At 34.3% G+C, this 17,814-nt stretch overlaps 1 protein-coding gene across 1 annotated transcript in view; it reads right to left on the reverse strand.

Moving 5' to 3' along the window:
• Positions 1-17,814, reverse strand: part of LOC145276955 (uncharacterized) — a 285,323-nt gene that overhangs the window by 134,814 nt on the left and 132,695 nt on the right. The gene's annotated exons all lie outside the window — the stretch shown is intronic.

The following is a 17,814-nucleotide window of genomic DNA, read 5'->3' on the forward strand; positions in this document are numbered from 1 at the left end:
GAAATATCGAAATATATCTAGCATAATCTATTATATCTTTAAAAGTTAGAATGTGTGTGTGTGAGAGATAGAGAGAACAATTCTCAACCTATGCACTCTACAAATTTTTTATCTACAAATTAGAAAATTTGTATATAGGGTATTCACACATATGGAAATATATCTAGCATAATCTATCTATTATATCTATAAAAGTTAGAATGTGTGTGTGAGGTAGCCAGAGAGAGAGAGAGAGAGAGTAAGAACAATTTTCAACCTATATATTCAACAAATATTTGATCTACAGATTAGAAAATTTGTATATAGGGTATTCAGACATATGGAAATATATCTAGCATAATCTATCTATTATATCTCTAAAATTGAGAATGTGTGTGTGAGAGAGAGAGAACAATTTTCAACCTATATACTCAACAAATTTTTTTATCTACAGATTTGAAAATTTGTATATAGGGTATTCAGACATATGGAAATATATCTAGAGTAATCTATCTATTATATCTATAAAAGTGAGAATGCGTGTGTGTGTGAGAGAGAGCGACACAGAACAATTCTCAACCTATATATTCAACAAATTTTTTATGTACAGATCTGAAATATCACATTTGTATAGAAGTAGAAATCTTGATACCTACTCTGATACCTAATAAAATAAAGGACACTCTTTAGGGCGGATTTTGATTATAACAAGTCACTAATTAGAAATTATAATAAACATTCTAATAATTTAAGAATTTTACCAAAATAAAATTGCATGGTAATCACCCAATTTCTGCCACAAAATTTTGATTGGCAGAACTCATAAACATAAAATATATATTTTCTAATTTCATCTTTTTTTTTTCTTTTTACATAATCTGGTTTGATGTTTTCCCAAATATTCAAATCACTATATTTCGCTGCTTAATATCAAATACAGCAACTGAGTTATTTTTATGCATCAAACAATTACATTTTCTCATTCATCCAAACTAATCACTGAACATCAATTTCATATTTTCTTCACTAAAATATTACTGTGCTTGATGTCATCAAGTGGAGCGGATCATTTTTTTTTCATTTGTTCACACATTTTTCCAATTTATATATATTTTAAAGATTCTTAGCCTATGTCATTGCATACCAATCTGTTTATTAAAAGTTAAGGTTCACTGTAAACACATATGTTACACCAAAATAAAAACGCTTCAGATAATGTCTTGATATTCAATTCAGTTTCTCACATGACATCTTATGAAGTTAGTAGAAATGTTACAGACTTTTGAATCTCAAACACTTTCAATACTGTGCACTGATATTTTCTTTTTTGCAATATAAGCACATTCATGATTTTTTTTACAAACGTTAAAAACTTTCACATTGTGTAGCAATATACTGAAACAATTATAAAAATATTTGTTTTTATTTTGAATGATGCAGGGCATCTGAAGAGAGATTTTTCTAACAAAATGAAAGTATAATTTTTAGCAATAGGTATCTAGGAAAAGGCCACTACATATGTTATAAGTTCCAAATTTCCACAACCTGGCAAATACTGGTACATGCTAGCAAATTTAGATTTGCAATTACAAAATATGATTCTAATTTTTTCCTTTGCTCTTTATTCTAACACTACACTAAGTTTACTGTGTTATTTCGCTACAGTTGATATTGTGTAGAACAATAAGAAAATCATAGTGAACAATGCATTCAACAAAATTTCACACACATTTCTAGATACCTATATCTAATAAGTTCAAAAGAAAGGACACACTTAGGGAGGTATTTTTGTGGTCAAGTCACTAAAAAGAGATTAGCTGGTTTCCCGGCATAGCCCAGGATATAATAAAGATTGACTGAAATACATGTTCTAGCTGGTTTCTAGGCGTTGCCAGGGATGTAATATAGACACATTATGTTGTATATTACCTGTTCTCTTCTCCCTAAGGTAAAACAATTTCATATACATGCTGTAAATTACCTATGCTAGGGATAAAACATGAACAATATCATTATATATAAAAGACAAATGTTTGTTTGTAACGCTAAAACTTGAGATGAAAGATTCCTCTCCCCTAAGAATAAAACATATGTTCAATATCTGCTTTTGTTTTTTCATTGTTTATACGGTCCCGAGCAACGCCGGGTAGCCCTGCTAGTCTATTATATAAATCTCAAACGTCTGTTTATGTGTATGTATGTCTTGATAAAACTTTAGACACATGCGACCAACACTAACAAAATTGATGCTGTTTGAAAGCTCACTCTCTCGGTCGAACAATATCCAAAAATTGTCTAAAAACATTCATTCTTTCACCATCAACTGAATCGTTTTTACAAGGAGGGGTAAGTTTTTTTAGTTGACATTTTTGCAAGTCATTCAAGCCTCGTGTGAACGATGTATAGGTTATTTTGAACGCAAATAACGTCACAAACGTGGTGGGCACATCAATAAGACCATTTGCTTTTTTCACCTCCTTTTCCTCCTGCACGTTATAAGTGGGAGCCTGCATACTACTCCTAATATTTATTTATTTTTTTTTTGCGCTCACACAGGCACTCACTGCTATTTTGAATTGTTTTAATTCATTTTTTTTTTCTTTTTTTTAGGGCTTTGGTTGCTTAACCAACCCCCTTACACACACCTGGGCAACGCCGGGCACCCAGCCTAGTCATTAATAAGAATATATATATATATATATATATATATATATATTCTGGCAAGTCTGATTGAACATAACAGAGTTATTCTTTTTTCCAATTTTCCGGGATATCTTTTCTATTTGCTGAACGGTCTTTTTTTTATATCGGCTTGCATGTCGTATAGAATGGAGCCCAAATGTTGTTGTTCGGCCATGTTTTTCTCAAGTGGTTTCTATCGGTGCCTCCAATTATCATCAGAAGCTGTTATCGTTTTCATTTTTTCTTTGAAGCTTGATATATTTATAATTTGTTTTATTTTTTAGTTATAAATGGTGTGCACAGAATGGTTAGGGGGGTATTTTTATTTTTATTGCAATTTTCTTATTTTATAGTTTATTTAGTTTCTTGTTAGTTATTAAATACATAACACAACAACCACACTCTTCCGACGATTAACCTAAACAATAGTGCCATAAAACAACACCGAACATCCCACGATAAAAACCTACAGTCGTCCGACATTAGAAATATCTTAACTACCAATACTAAAATTTAATACCTTAACAATTGCACACGACAACTAAAATTACTAGAAGCTATACTTATCAAAAAATTACAGCCCCTTTTTAACCGGATCTCATTTAACACCGGGACAAATATACTAACAGTATTTAATAACTAACAAGAAACTAAACTACAAAATAAGAAAATTGAAATTAAAAAAAAATATAAATAATAATCCGCCCTCTAACCATCCTTTACTAGCAGTGTCAGAAAATTGCCATTAAAAATGTGTGATGAAAACTTGAATAATTAGACTTACTATCTTTGCAAGCTTATAACTATTTGAAAAATCTAATTCAAACCTTAATAAAAAGAGCAAACACCTAATTTTAAAATAACAGGTTTAATAGCAAAATATCCAATATTTGTTTTTTTTAATGGTTTTCTTTAAAAAAGATTTCAAGAAAATCAATGAATTTTAACTTACTTCGACTATAATATATATATATATATATATATATATAAATTCCAAAAAATCACTTACCTGTAAAAACTACTAATCAATGGATACTTTCATTTTTAAGAATTTATCCATATTTATATTCTATGTCCTTTTTAAATAAAATACTTTTTTAAGCAAGGATTCAAAAATAGCGCGACATGAGATGTTTCAGAAGTGTAATAAAGGGAGACAAATGTCTCCTTTTATTCGAGTTAAGTATGGTGGCCTGTAAGCACCAGAATTAATCTTCCTTTCTATTGCTGGATGTAAACAAAAGTTAGTCAATATCGGCTATCGTATTTGAAAAATCACGTTTCACCAACCACTTTAAAAGAGTAATAAAAAATGCAAGGGAGCTATATGCTCAGTCCGTTAAATCCAAAGTAGTTGAGCAGCGGCTTGGTTCCCACAGTTTTGGCAAATAGCAAATAGGATCCTGAACAGAAGCATGCGTTCTATCCCAACCATCATCAATGGACCTGTGATCATTTCGTCAGCATCAGACAAGGCCAAACTATTGGCCAAGAAATTTGCAGCTAATTCTACCCTATGCGATGAAGGCCATCAACTCCCCGTATTTACTCGTATAACAGACAACATGCTATACAACATACAAATATCTGTGCGTGAGGTCACTAAACTAATCAAGAACCTTGATTCCAGTAAAGCAACTGGCCCTGACGGCATTTCAATTATAGTGTTGAAAAAGCTTCAAACAGAACTTGTCCCCATACTTACAAAACTGTTTAAGCGTTGCCTTAAGGGGAAATGCTTCCCCACACCCTGGAAAACGTCATCAGTATGCCCTGTATTTAAGAATTCAGGTGATAAGTCATCTCCCTCTCAGTACGGACCAATAAGTCTCCTATGTGTCATGAGCAAGTTACTGGAATCCATATTAAATAGAGAAGTAGTCAACCATCTCAGCAAAAATAACCTTCTTAGTAACATACAATATGGTTTCTGTTCTGCCAGATCTACAGCAGATGTGCTAACGGTTATATCTCATAGGATTAGTGAATCTCTTGACAAAGGCTTCCTCTCTAGGGCAATTGCTCTTGACAACTTAAATCATACGTTGACATCTATGTTGATGACACGGCCATCTATGGCAACACATCTAAGACCGTAAATGACAAAGTTCTTTGATTCTCTCTCCTCTGATCTTGAGCGCACAGTACAGTGGGGGAAGAGGTGGCTGGTTACTTTTAATGCATCTAAAACCAAGCTCTTATCTTTACATCATCAATGTTCTGATTCCCATCTGCCATCAATTGAAATGGATGGCTCTCATCTTGGGGAGGCTCCATGATTTGATAAGCTTCTGGGATTGACCTTTACTCTTGATTTGAAATGGAACACGTACATCAAGTCTGTTGCCAAGGTCGCTGGAAAAACAGCCTATTCTGCCTTGACAGAGTATAAAATAGAATTTGTCTTAGTGGGGGATGTCCTTTTCTTTTCCCTGTAATCTCTCTTCCACAGAAGAGATGTAGCGAGCCTGTCTTTGTTTTATCGTTACTTCCATAGCAGGTGCTCGTCTGAGCTCCAATCTCTGGTTCCCCTTCGCCAATCTTTCACGATAAACACCCGTCTAGCTGAAACCAGTGTCAAAAATTTTCCCCACTCTTTAACTGTGCCAAAACCAAAACGTAGATTCCATGAACAAAGCTTCTTTCTTAAAAGTGCATGCCAGTGGAACTGTTCCGTTTGCCTGTTTCCCACCTGACTACAATTTGGATGTCTTCAAGTCCAACATAAACAAATTCCTGATGAACCGCCCTCTTAAGCAAGACACTTTATCAAATCTCCAATACTAACGATTACTACGATACTATCCCATTGATTACTGTACACGCAATAACCCTTATCCCCGAGTGGCTTCTGGGCTTTGATAAGTGAAAAAAAAAAAGTTGTAAATTTTAAGGTCTCCCTACTTCCAATGTTCGAAGTTTTTCTACGTATTTTTAAAATGTTTGAAACTTACGATTGTTGTCGTTTTACCTTGATTTCTCGGCTGGTGACTATACTCTATGATTAGCGCATTTTTTTTTTTTTTTTTATTACAGAACCACTGAACTAAAATGATAAAAAAATATCAAGTTAAAACGATGTGAATAGAGACTTAAAATGTTACACAAGTAAAGGCGTTCACTAGCTCAGCATCAACATTTTAAGAGAAAAATAAAGATGAATAAAGTCGTGTTCATCAAATCGACAAAATAGCAGCTGTGTTTACATGTTATTACACATGGCGTTCTAACAGGAAGTAAAAATGGCGCGAAAATCAAGAAACAAAGGCTACTCGGACGATGTCGACGCCCTCCCATGTTACACCGAGAGTCACGTATTACCTAAAACAAGGAACATTCAGCTAACATGGGTGTGTGTTTGTGCACATAGTAAACCTCAAACTGTTTCACTATGGGAATCATCTACGAATGTTCTAACTAGATCCGTTCTCTTTTCTTTCAATTAAAAAGGGGGGGTAGGAAAAAGAGGAAGGGTGTGGGCCAAACAGGAAAAGAAAGCAAGAAAAAAGTAGGGATGGGGAAAATGAGAGAAGGAGGGGAAAGGAGGAGGAGAGAGGGAAGTGCCGGGCAAAACAAGGAGAGGTGGAAGAAAAAAAAGGGGGAGAGAGTAAGAAAACGAGGGAGGGAATAAAATAGAGAGGGAGGAAGAAAGAGAGGGAGGAAGAAAGAGAGGGAGGGAGAGAGGGAGGGAGGGAGAGAGAGAAAACCAGGAAACGAGGAGAAAGAAGAGAAAAACAGGAAACGAGGAGAAAGAAGAGAAAAACAGGAAACGAGGAGAAAGAAGAGAAAAACAGGAATGGGGAGCATCAAAAAAGAGGGAGGGGAAGGGGAGCAACAACAACGAGAGGAGGGGAGAAAGAGCAACAAAAAAAAAAGAGGGAGAGGAGAAAGAGCAACAACAAAAAAAGAGGGAGAGGAGAAAGAGAAATAACAAAAAAAGAGGGAGAGGAGAAAGAGAAATAACAAAAAAAGAGGGAGAGGAGAAAGAGAAACAACAAAAAAAGAGGGAGGGGAGAAAGAGCAACAACAAAAAAAGAGGGAGGGGAGATGGAGTAACAAAAAAAGAGGGAGGGGAGATGGAGTAACAAAAAAAGAGGGAGGGGAGATGGAGTAACAAAAAAAGAGGGAGGGGAGATGGAGTAACAAAAAAAGAGGGAGGGGAGATGGAGTAACAAAAAAAGAGGGAGGGGAGATGGAGTAACAAAAAAAGAGGGAGGGGAGATGGAGTAACAAAAAAAGAGGGAGGGGAGATGGAGTAACAAAAAAAGAGGGAAGGGAGATGGAGCAACAAAAAAATGATGGAGGGGAGATGGAGCAACAAAAAAATGATGGAGGGGAGATGGAGCAAAAAAACAAATGAGGGAGAGGGAGCAAAAACAAATGAGGGAGAGGGAGCAAAAACAAATGAGGGAGAGGGAGCAAAAACAAATGAGGGAGAGGGAGCAAAAACAAATGAGGGAGAGGGAGCAAAAAACACATGAGGGAGAGGGAGCAAAAAACAAATGAGGGAGAGGGAGCAAAAAACAAATGAGGGAGAGGGAGCAAAAACAAATGAAAGAGAGGGAGCAAAATACAAATGAGGGAGAGGGAGCAAAATACAAATGAGAGAGAGGGAGCAAAATACAAATGAGAGAGAGGGAGCAAAATACAAATGAGAGAGAGGGAGCAAAATACAAATGAGGGAGAGGGAGCAAAAAACAAATGAGGGAGAGGGAGCAACAACAAAAATGAGGGAGAGGGAGCAACAACAAAAATGAGGGAGAGGGAGCAACAACAAAAATGAGGGAGAGGGAGCAACAACAAAAATGAGGGAGAGGGAGCAACAACAAAAATGAGGGAGAGGGAGCAACAACAAAAATGAGGGAGAGGGAGCAACAACAAAAATGAGGGAGAGGGAGCAACAACAAAAATGAGGGAGAGGGAGCAACAACAAAAATGAGGGAGAGGGAGCAACAACAAAAATGAGGGAGAGGGAGCAACAACAAAAATGAGGGAGGGGGAGCAACAACAAATATGAGGGAGGGGGAGCAACAACAAAAATGAGGAAGGGGAGAGGGAGCAACAAAAAATGTGGAAGGGGAGAGGGAGCAACAAAAAATGTGGAAGGGGAGAGGGAGCAACAAAAAATGTGGAAGGGGAGAGGGAGCAACAAAAAATGTGGAAGGGGAGAGGGAGCAACAAAAAATGAGGAAGGGGAGAGGGAGCAACAAAAAATGAGGAAGGGGAGAGGGAGCAACAAAAAATGAGGAAGGGGAGAGGGAGCAACAAAAAATGAGGAAGGGGAGAGGGAGCAACAAAAAATGTGGAAGGGGAGAGGGAGCAACAAAAAAAATGAGGGAGGGGAGAGGGAGCAACAAAAAAAATGAGGGAGGGGAGAGGGAGCAACAAAAAAAATGAGGGAGGGGAGAGGGAGCAACAACAAAAAAAATTAGGGAGGGGAGAGGGAGCAAAAAACAAAAAGACGGAGGGGCAAGAAAGAAGTGGGAGAGGGAAAAATGACAGACACTTTCACTCTCCCTTCTTCCGAGTAAGTCAGACGTCACATTGCCTTTGACAGTTTACCTGTCTCGACCATCATTGAACGCATTTTGTTTGCTTGTTTCAAGTTAATCTTTTAAAAAGACAGACTAAGTTGAAAAATTGTAACGAAACAAACAAAAGAATAACACACACACAAAATTAATTAATACACAGATGAAGGTACACATAATTTAGCAGGAATATTTTAAGATTTAAAAGGTTATATTATTGCATTATAATTTTGTAATATTGCTTAGAAAACAATATGAAATTCAAATTGAAAAAGCGTATTTATTTTTTTTATTTCTTATCTATCCGGTGTTATTTGAGAGTAGTCTTACTTTTTTGTAATTTTTTAAAACTCCAGTTTAATTGCTTATTATTAATAACATTTAACATTAAAAGTTATGAATTGAGCCAAATTGTTATAAAACTATAACTAATTTGGTAATTAAAATGTTTTCATTCCAATTTATGAAATTATTTGATGTAAATAGCTTTCACATTTTTTTAAAATTATTTTCTGTTTGATAGTTTGGATTCGATGGATCATTTTCTTTTTCAGCTTTTATGAAATTAAAACGTATCTAATATCGCAGAAAAATTATTTTTACATTACGGTTTTAACTAATCAGGACAAATATTTTTAGGCGAAAGATGAAGAAAAAAAAACAGTAACAAATTAATAGGGTGGATTAATTTGCCCTGTCACCGGTTGTAAAGTTAGACAAAACTAATCGAGAAAATTAGGCAGTCATTTTTTTAGCGAACCGCTGCATTAAACAGTTCGTTGTTATTTTAAACTAAAATTTTAGTAATTTACGCTGGTGCATTTATCAAAATAAATAAACAAAAATAATTACGAAATATATAATATGTTAGTTACGTAGAGACGAGATGCAGTATGCACATAAAATATGCGTGAACATTTTCTAAGAAGACGATTTGAAGACGAAGAAGCTCACGAGACTGGTAGGTAAATAAACCTGATGGTCACGAGTTGTGCTGTCATTCCAAGACATACCAAATTGGTCAAATACTTCAGAAAATATAACCGTGTTATAAAATTCTTACTATTATATTATCTACGTTATAGAATTTGCTTTTTTTTTTTTAAGGGGGGGGGGAGAATTTAATTGAGGACTTAAATTCTAAAGTAGATTTTTCGGTAAATGTTTACGATGTGTCCCAGAGCGTATTATAAACACTCCAACCTCCCCATGTTAAGAACGGCTTTCGTCAGAATAAGCACCACACCACTCCCAACCTCGAAAACCGTTCTTAACATGGGAAGGTGGGGGGGTATTCCGAAAGCCGTTCTTAACATGGGGTGATTGGGGATGTTTTATACTATGCTGGGACAGGTCGTAAAAAGATACCGATTATTCTTTCCGCTCAACTTTGGCCTTCGGCCCCCTCGGGGGTCCGGGCATGACTCTCAAAGACCATATGTGGGGGTAACCCCACATATCTGACCTTGGTCACTGAAGGGGCAACCCTTCCTTCATACCAGCAGTTTCTAATCCAGCTCCCACTTCCCTCCTCTCGGGAGCTGGATCCCCTCTCCCCCCCCCCTTCCCATATCTCCACATTAAAAAACGGCCTCCTGCCTAATTTGCTCAGTGGGGAAGCAAATAAATAAAAAAAACTTTGGCCTTCGGGACAAGATCAAAGTGTAGTATCTGTTCTTCAGAGGCTGCAGCTGCACTTCAATTTCTTTTTCTCTGTCAGTGGAGGAGAAATTCTTGACGACAAACAATTTTTATTTTTGTTCCTTTTCTCCACGTTAAAAAACGACCCTGGTGTCTAACTCTGTCCCGTGGGGAGACATTACTACCTTCATAGTGATAGCATTTATTTCACTTAAACAAAACGAAATGTATAAATTCTCCGTTTTTCAATTTGCCAATGAATCTTTATAATAACCCCGCCATAACATCTTTTTTGGTACTAGTACACATTGATCCTTGCTGAATAACATTTAGAAAGCCATTCTTAACATGGGGAGAGGGGGGCGTTTTGTACCTATTCTGTACTTTAACCTTAAAATTTAATAAAAACATACAACTTTAATTAAACTTGAAAATACTATTTAAAAAATAGCGTTGATTAATAAGTGCACTAGCATCTTTTTTTTTTTTTTTTAATTATTTTTCAATAATCCTAAGTTTTTAATCGATAATTTGTTGTTTTTTGGGGTTTTTTGTTAAATTGACAGACAGTGTCCGAGAGTCACGTAACTCGTGTCCGCCACACAGCAACGCAACAGCAACACTGGATATTTAGGTGGTTCCGTAAATCTATTTTTCGCAATCTCTAATATTGGAAAATTAAGTAATCACAAACAAGGACGTAAATTTTGGCAAATTTGTAGATTAATAGTAACACCCTTCGATTATTATCGCTAATGAAATTTTTTACGATTCAGTGTAAAAACTCTGAAAAGCGTAACGGAAAGAAAAAGAAAAAAAATATTAATATTTTACACACACACACACACTATGTGTAATAGGTGAAAGATAAAGTCTACTTGATGACGACTTCCGGTTTTGAAATTGATAACTGGTGTTAAAAGAAAGTCCCTCAAAAGTTTATGCTGCTTAGATTTGGGGAGGATTGTTTTTCATTTCAAGGTGATGCAACAGGCGACTCGAAGTCGGCAGTAAACAGTGTCACAAAAATTCTGCATGATACTTAATTGCTTTTGGATAAAATAAAAATAAAATGTTACTGTTTCACAGTTTTTAATTTGTTTTTATTACTTTACGAAATATTTATTTTGATATTTTTTTATTTTATTTTAGAAAATTAAATAATTTTTTATCTGACAGTTTGCTACGGACTTCGAGTCGCCTGTCCTTCTGCATTAACTTCACTAATTTTTTTTTTAATTTTTTATAGAGTTAACCAAATTTCATTTACTACTAACTCGAAGCCCGAATGATAGCATCGTAAAACCACAGGTAATCGTCTATTAAAAAAAAAAAACTTGCCTCATACAAAAAGTTTTATTTGACTTTTTTTTAATTAGAAAAAAAAAAAAATAATTAACTAAAATTTACAATTATAGAAACCAGTTTTTCACATGTGCTAACAAAAATTCGGAAGAGTTATGGTAGGAAAATATAAAAAAAGAGACAATCCAAAATTTAATTATTTTAGACTTATTTTATTAAATTTATCTTTTTTTATTTTTTTACAATTTAACTTTTTTCAAATAAAGTTATTGAAGAAAAAATTTACATTTCAAAATATTATATTGTATTTTCATAAATATTTTCTTAAATCATGTTTCATACCTATTTCTAAACTCAATTCGTGCATTTAAAAAATTATTTACAATATAATGGGTAACATGTCAATTTCAGAGAACTTTTCTCTTCAATATTGTAATAGATATTTTATTGCATTAACCAAATTTAGATAAAAATGAACCGGAACAGGTAAATAGAAAGAAATGGCGCAAATAAAAGTATGGGTGTCTCACGGTCTCAAATGTGGGAAGACATATGTGTCAAATTAAAAGGAAAATAATATCTACGATGAGGACCCTAAGCTAGACGCACCTATTAAAAAATATGTGGTTATAGTCAACTAACGCACTTCCTAACTTCCGGTGTAACGCTAGTGGAAGCGGTGACTGGATTAATCAGTTCCTTCGCTTTATGATTTCAATAAATACTTTCATAAACATATATTTATAAATAAAAATAAAATATTTTTAAAATTAAAAACAGAACCTTTATTTTGATAATTTCATGAACAAAATTTTAAATGAAATAAAAAAATTAAATTTTGTTATTAAAAGTGCAAATAAAGACTAATTTGTGTAATATTTTTATCTGTAAAATTTGAATTTTTATTGTATATTTTTCAATAATGCTATTTTCTTCTCTTATTTCAATAAATTGCTTCACAATAGAAATGCTAAAAAACAATAGAAACAAAAGAAATGATTTGCCTTGTCACTGTTTCCGATAGCGCTCCGCAGAAAATTAAGAAGTACGTTAGTTTACTATAACAATATATCTGTATATTACAAGCAGATGTACTCGGCGTTGCCAGATATTGAACGTAACGTTAAATTCCTTTTAAAATAAATAATAAAAACAATGAAGTAAATAATTAAAAACAACAACAACAACAACAAAACAGAAAGGAACTGAGACATGTGCAGTCGAGTCTTATGTTTTTTTCTAAACATTCCACTTCTTGTAAGTAAAAAAAAAAAATACTCGAGCTGAGATAGAAACCAAAAACAATAAGTCAAATACGATAACCATAAGGCCAGCTTGACACAATCTTTAAAAGTGTTTTCAAACCTACTTATTCTTATCATGTGAACGATTCGCGCATATGCAGTCGTGAAACAGTTGACAGATAAAAAAATCCAATGACCTCTAATTTTTCAATTTTAACCCCTTAGCAGCGTTTTATTCCGGATGAAAACCGATTAAAGTTTTCCACATGTCTGAATACTCTACATACCAAATTTCAAGTCTGGGGATGAAAAATTCGTTGAGTATATAGGCTGAGAGTTGTCCTCACACGCGCATGCGCGCACACAAACATTCTTACTTTTATAGATATAACCTTTTAGGCGATTACGTGTAAACAACCTAAAAAGTATATAATGAATATTGAATTAAAAATGGGAGATCAGTTTCGCATATAAATTTTGTTGCTGGTGCTTTAACAAGGTGCTGTATAATTTTGTTAATTTTTATTGTATACGTTTCAATAATGCGCTTTTCTTTTTTATTTCAATAAAAATACTGAAGAACAATAAGCTACACAGGAAGTCAGGAAGTACGTTAGCTGACTATAACTGAAAAGTCCTTAAACAGGATGTGTGCTTTCTTTTACCTATTTCACCTAAAATTAATAAACAAAAGATACGATAAAATATCAATTAAAAGTGAACGACTAACCGGAAGTGAAGTGGAAGCAGTAACCGTAAAGATAACAAGTTAATAAAATTATGGACGTCTACGAGATTCACCCCCCCCTCTAAATTCCTCAATTTAAACTTTAAAAAAAAAAAAACTATTTTTAGTTAATTTCATCGATTACAAACTTAAGATTAAGAAAACAAAATTTGAAAAAAAAAAAAAAAAATTTATAACTTATTGTCGGGGATCAATTTTCAATTTTAACGTTTTATAAATTAATTGAACACTGGCCATCACCGAGAAAAAAATGGCGACTCTCACATGACCGGTGAATATTCCCGTCTAAAAAAAGGGGTTACGTAGGGAACTTTCTTAACCCCCCCCCCCCCGCTCTTGCTCTATATTTAGGGTAAATATTTACTTTTCTTTCGAACTCAAGACTCCGCTTTAAAATGATTTTTACAGGTTTTCAGCGCCGAAAGAAAATTCCCAAATTATTCAATTCAAATAAAATATTGGGTACTTGTACAGTTTAGTCAAGACATTAAAAAATGAAAATATCGAAAAAAGTTTAAATTGTATGTATCCGTTATAAGAACGAAGTTCTTCGGAAAAAAAAAAAAAAAAATGTCACTTAATTTCATCAAGTATATATATATATATATATATATATTTTTTTTTTTTACAGTGGAAAAACACGTTTTTATGAGAGCGCGTTGAAGGCAGCCATCTTGGATTTAAAAAAAAATTTTGTTTGAATTTTAGAAATGCCAAAGGGAGATAACTCCCGTTAAAGCGCTGACACCCCTTTCCATCTTTAATACTAGCTTTTCTTCCTAAAAATCAAACAATTTGCTCGGTATCATAAAAAATTGTTTTTTTTTTTCGCTGTAAAAAAAAATAAATAAATAAATAAATAAAAAATAAAATTAAAAAAAAAAAAAAAAAAAAAAAACTACTTGATGAAATTAAGTGAAATTTTTTTCCGGAGAACTTCGTTCCATAACGTATACATACAATTTAAACTTTTTTCGATATTTTCATTTTTTAATGTTTGACTAAACTGTACAAGTACCATATATATGTATATATATATATATATATATATATATATATATATATATATATATAAATATATAAGTGAAAGTGTGTGTGTGTGTGTGTGTGTGTGTGTACATTTCCCTATGCAATAACTGTCAATTTTTAGTCTACAGACTCGAAATTTGATATACAGGTTACTGAGCTTTGGGAAAATCGATGTGATCGGTTTTTGGCCAAATATTTGGCGATTAAGGGGTCAATTTTTAACGATTTGACCTTTGAGAACTCTACCAAACTCCTCCGACAATTTTGGGTCTACACACTTGAAATTTAAGATATAGGTTCCTTGGACATGGATCTAACTTAACTTGATTTGAGCCCAAAACAATAAATTTTAAGGGCTCATAATAGGGGGTCAAAGTTAAAAAAAAATTGACCTCTGCGGTCTCTTCCAAATTACTCAGACAATTTCTGGTCTAAATATTTGAAATTTTACATAAAAGGGTATTCAAAGATAGGGCAAGCTTTTTCATCAGTTTGGGTCGAAAATTTTTAGTTACCAATATATAAATGTATGTATGTATGTATGTTTGCATGTCTGTCTTAAACTTTCAATAGAGGCGATGGATTTTACCCAGATCAGTATCGTTTTAAAGTTCGATCTTTCATACGACAAATATCGAAAAATTGGCTAAAAACATTAATATCTTCTCCTTCAACTAGGTAGTTTTCTACAGGGAGGGGGTCACTTTTTTCGCCAATATTTTTTAAAGTTATCCTCTCCTTTAGATTGTCTAGCCTTAATTTTAAAAAATGTCGTTTCCGGTTTGGCGGTGGTCGTAACCTGATGGTATTCCAATTATAGTACTCAAAAAACTTCCACCTGAATTAGCGCCCATACTTACAAAACTGTTTAAACGTTGTCTTAAAGAGAATAGTTTCCCATCTCCCTGGAAAATCTCATCAGTATGCCCTGTATTTAAGAATTCAGGTGATCGCTCATCCCCCTCTCAGTACAGGTCAATAAGTCTCCTGTGCGTCATGAGTAAGTTGCTGGAATCTGTGTTAAATACAGAAGTAATCAAACATCTCAACAAAAATAACCTTCTTAGTGACACTCAATATGGTTTCCGTTCTGCTAGATCTACAGCAGATGCCCTTACAGTTATATCGCATAGGATTAGCAAATCTCTCGACGGTGGCAATCTTTCTAGGGCAATTGCTCTTGACATATCTAAAGCCTTTGATAGGGTATGGCATAAAGGTTTACTTCATAAGATCGCTAGCTATGGTATAGCTGGAAAAGTCTTCTCAATTATTAAATCATTTCTTTCTGATAGGTTCATAAGAGTAGTAGTTGAGGGGCAAAAATCAGAAGCTCACAGTATTAATGCCGGTGTCCCTCAGGGATCCATCCTGGGCCCAACTCTTTTCCTGATCTACATTAATGATCTTCCAAATCATATCCTTACATCATTTGTAGACATTTATGCTGACGACACTACCATTTATGGTAGCACATCTAAGACAGTAAACGACCAAGTTCTCTCCAATTCTCTCTCCTCTGATCTTGAGCACGTAGTACAATGGGGAAAGGAGTGGCTGGTTACTTTTAATGCATCTAAAACCAAGCTTCTCTCTTTACATCATCAACATTCTAATTCACATTTGTCATCAATTGAAATGAATGGCTCTCGTCTTCAGGAGGCCTCAAGTTTTGACAAGCTTCTGGGCTTGACCATTACTCCTGATCTTAAATGGAACACGTATATCAAATCTGTTGCCAAGGCCGCTGGAAAAATGGTGGGATCTTTCTATCGATCCAGTAGATATCTCACTGCTGATGCTATTCTCTACCTATATAAGAGCCAGGTACGTCCAAGGATGGAATACTGTTGCCACATCTGGGCAGGAGCTGCTAGAAAGGACTTGTCCTGCCTTGATAGAGTTCAAAATAGACTTCGTAGCCTCGTAGGAGATGTCCTTTTCTCCTCCTTGCAACCTCTATCTCACAGAAGAGATGTTGCGAGTTTGTCTCTGATGTATCGTTATTTTCATGGAAAGTGTTCAACTGAGCTTCAATCTATGGTCCCCCCTCGCCAAACTTTCACAAGAAACACTCGTCTAGCTGTAAACACTATCAATAATTTCCCCCACTCTTTATCTGTGCCTAAACCTAAACGTAGATTCCATGAACAAAGCTTCTTTCTTAGAACTGCACGCCTGTGGAATTGTCTTCCGTTTTCCTGCTTTCCGGCTGACTACAATATGGTTGTGTTCAAGTCTAAAGTAAATAAGTTCTTGATGAGCCGTTCCATATAAGTTATTAAATTTACCAAATTTTCATTACTAATGATTACTATATTGACCAATTTCTACTGTACACTCTTTAACCCTTATCCTTGAGTGGCCTCTGGGCCTTGATAATGTGGTGATGCCTTTGTAAAAAAAAAAAAAAAAAAAAAAAAAAAAAACAGCATAAACATTAGGTTTTGCCCCGTTCTTGTCCTCCTTTGCGGTACGGGTTCGAGCCTGCCTTCCTACTACCACTTTTTTTTTTTTGCTTAACATACACACCAAACATCCGGGCAACGCCGGGCGCCCATGCTAGTATTGCATAAAAATTGATAACACGTTTTGGTTTGGTAAAAACAACATCTCAGATGTTACATCTGACAATTCAACGGGTCTAACTTTTTTTTTTTTTTTTTTTTTTTTGCGCATTTCCAAAATTCCAATAAAACAACTTTTGAACTTAGTATAAATAATATTTCTGTTTCGTTTAAATTAAATTGGTTTAAATACGTCATTTTAAATGATTAGTCATATTTTTCCAGCGCTAAAATAGGACATTATCAATATGACATTTATATTTGGGGCAGGCAAGTAGTTTTCCGATTTGTTTTAAATTCACAACAAATAACTGTTACCAAAGGCAAGAAATTTAAAGAAAAGATGAGAGAGAGAGAGAGAGAGAGAGAGAGAGAGAGAGAGAGAGAGAGAGAGAGAGTCGTGGAAAGAGGGGAGTAAACAAAATCGCTTCGTAACTTTTTTTTTTTTTTTTTTTTTTTTTTTAGACGAGTATATTCACCGGTCACGTGAGAGAGTAGCCATTTTTTCTCTTTAGCGGCTACAAAGTGGTTATTTAATTTAGTAGGGTATAATTGAAAACTGATCCCCGACAATAAAAGTTTTTTTTTTGTTTTGTTTTTTTTTTTTTAAATCTAAAAGTTTGTAATCAATGAGATTAACCGGAGAAAAGTAAAAAGTGTAAAATGCGGAATTTAGAAGGGGGGGGGGGTCTCGAAGACGTCCGCCAATAAAATTTATGTAAATTTTTTTTTTCTTTTTACATAATTTCAAGGAATGGTTATAGTTAAACTTGTCTGCTTCGTTTAACTTCCGGTTTCTGCTGTCCATTTAGCTGTATAATTAGACATGGTCAAGGGGATAAGAAAACCACGAGGAAGGGAGGATTCACGTTATAGTAGGATTCACGTTATAAGATAATCATTACTCGGAAGGAATCATATCTTGCTTGTCACCGTCGTCCCGTCTGCGTAAAAAAAAAAAACAAAACAAAAAAACAGACAATGTTCACTAAATTAATTATACATCAAACGGTGTCCAGCGAAAATGTCTCCGTTAAACTTTAGTCCGTTTCAGATGCATGCCTTGTAATTTTCTGTATGTTTAAGTA

This window comes from Euprymna scolopes, chromosome 5, assembly GCF_053919585.1.
Source record: "Euprymna scolopes isolate OS-2025 chromosome 5, ASM5391958v1, whole genome shotgun sequence".
Taxonomy (NCBI): domain Eukaryota; kingdom Metazoa; phylum Mollusca; class Cephalopoda; order Sepiida; family Sepiolidae; genus Euprymna; species Euprymna scolopes.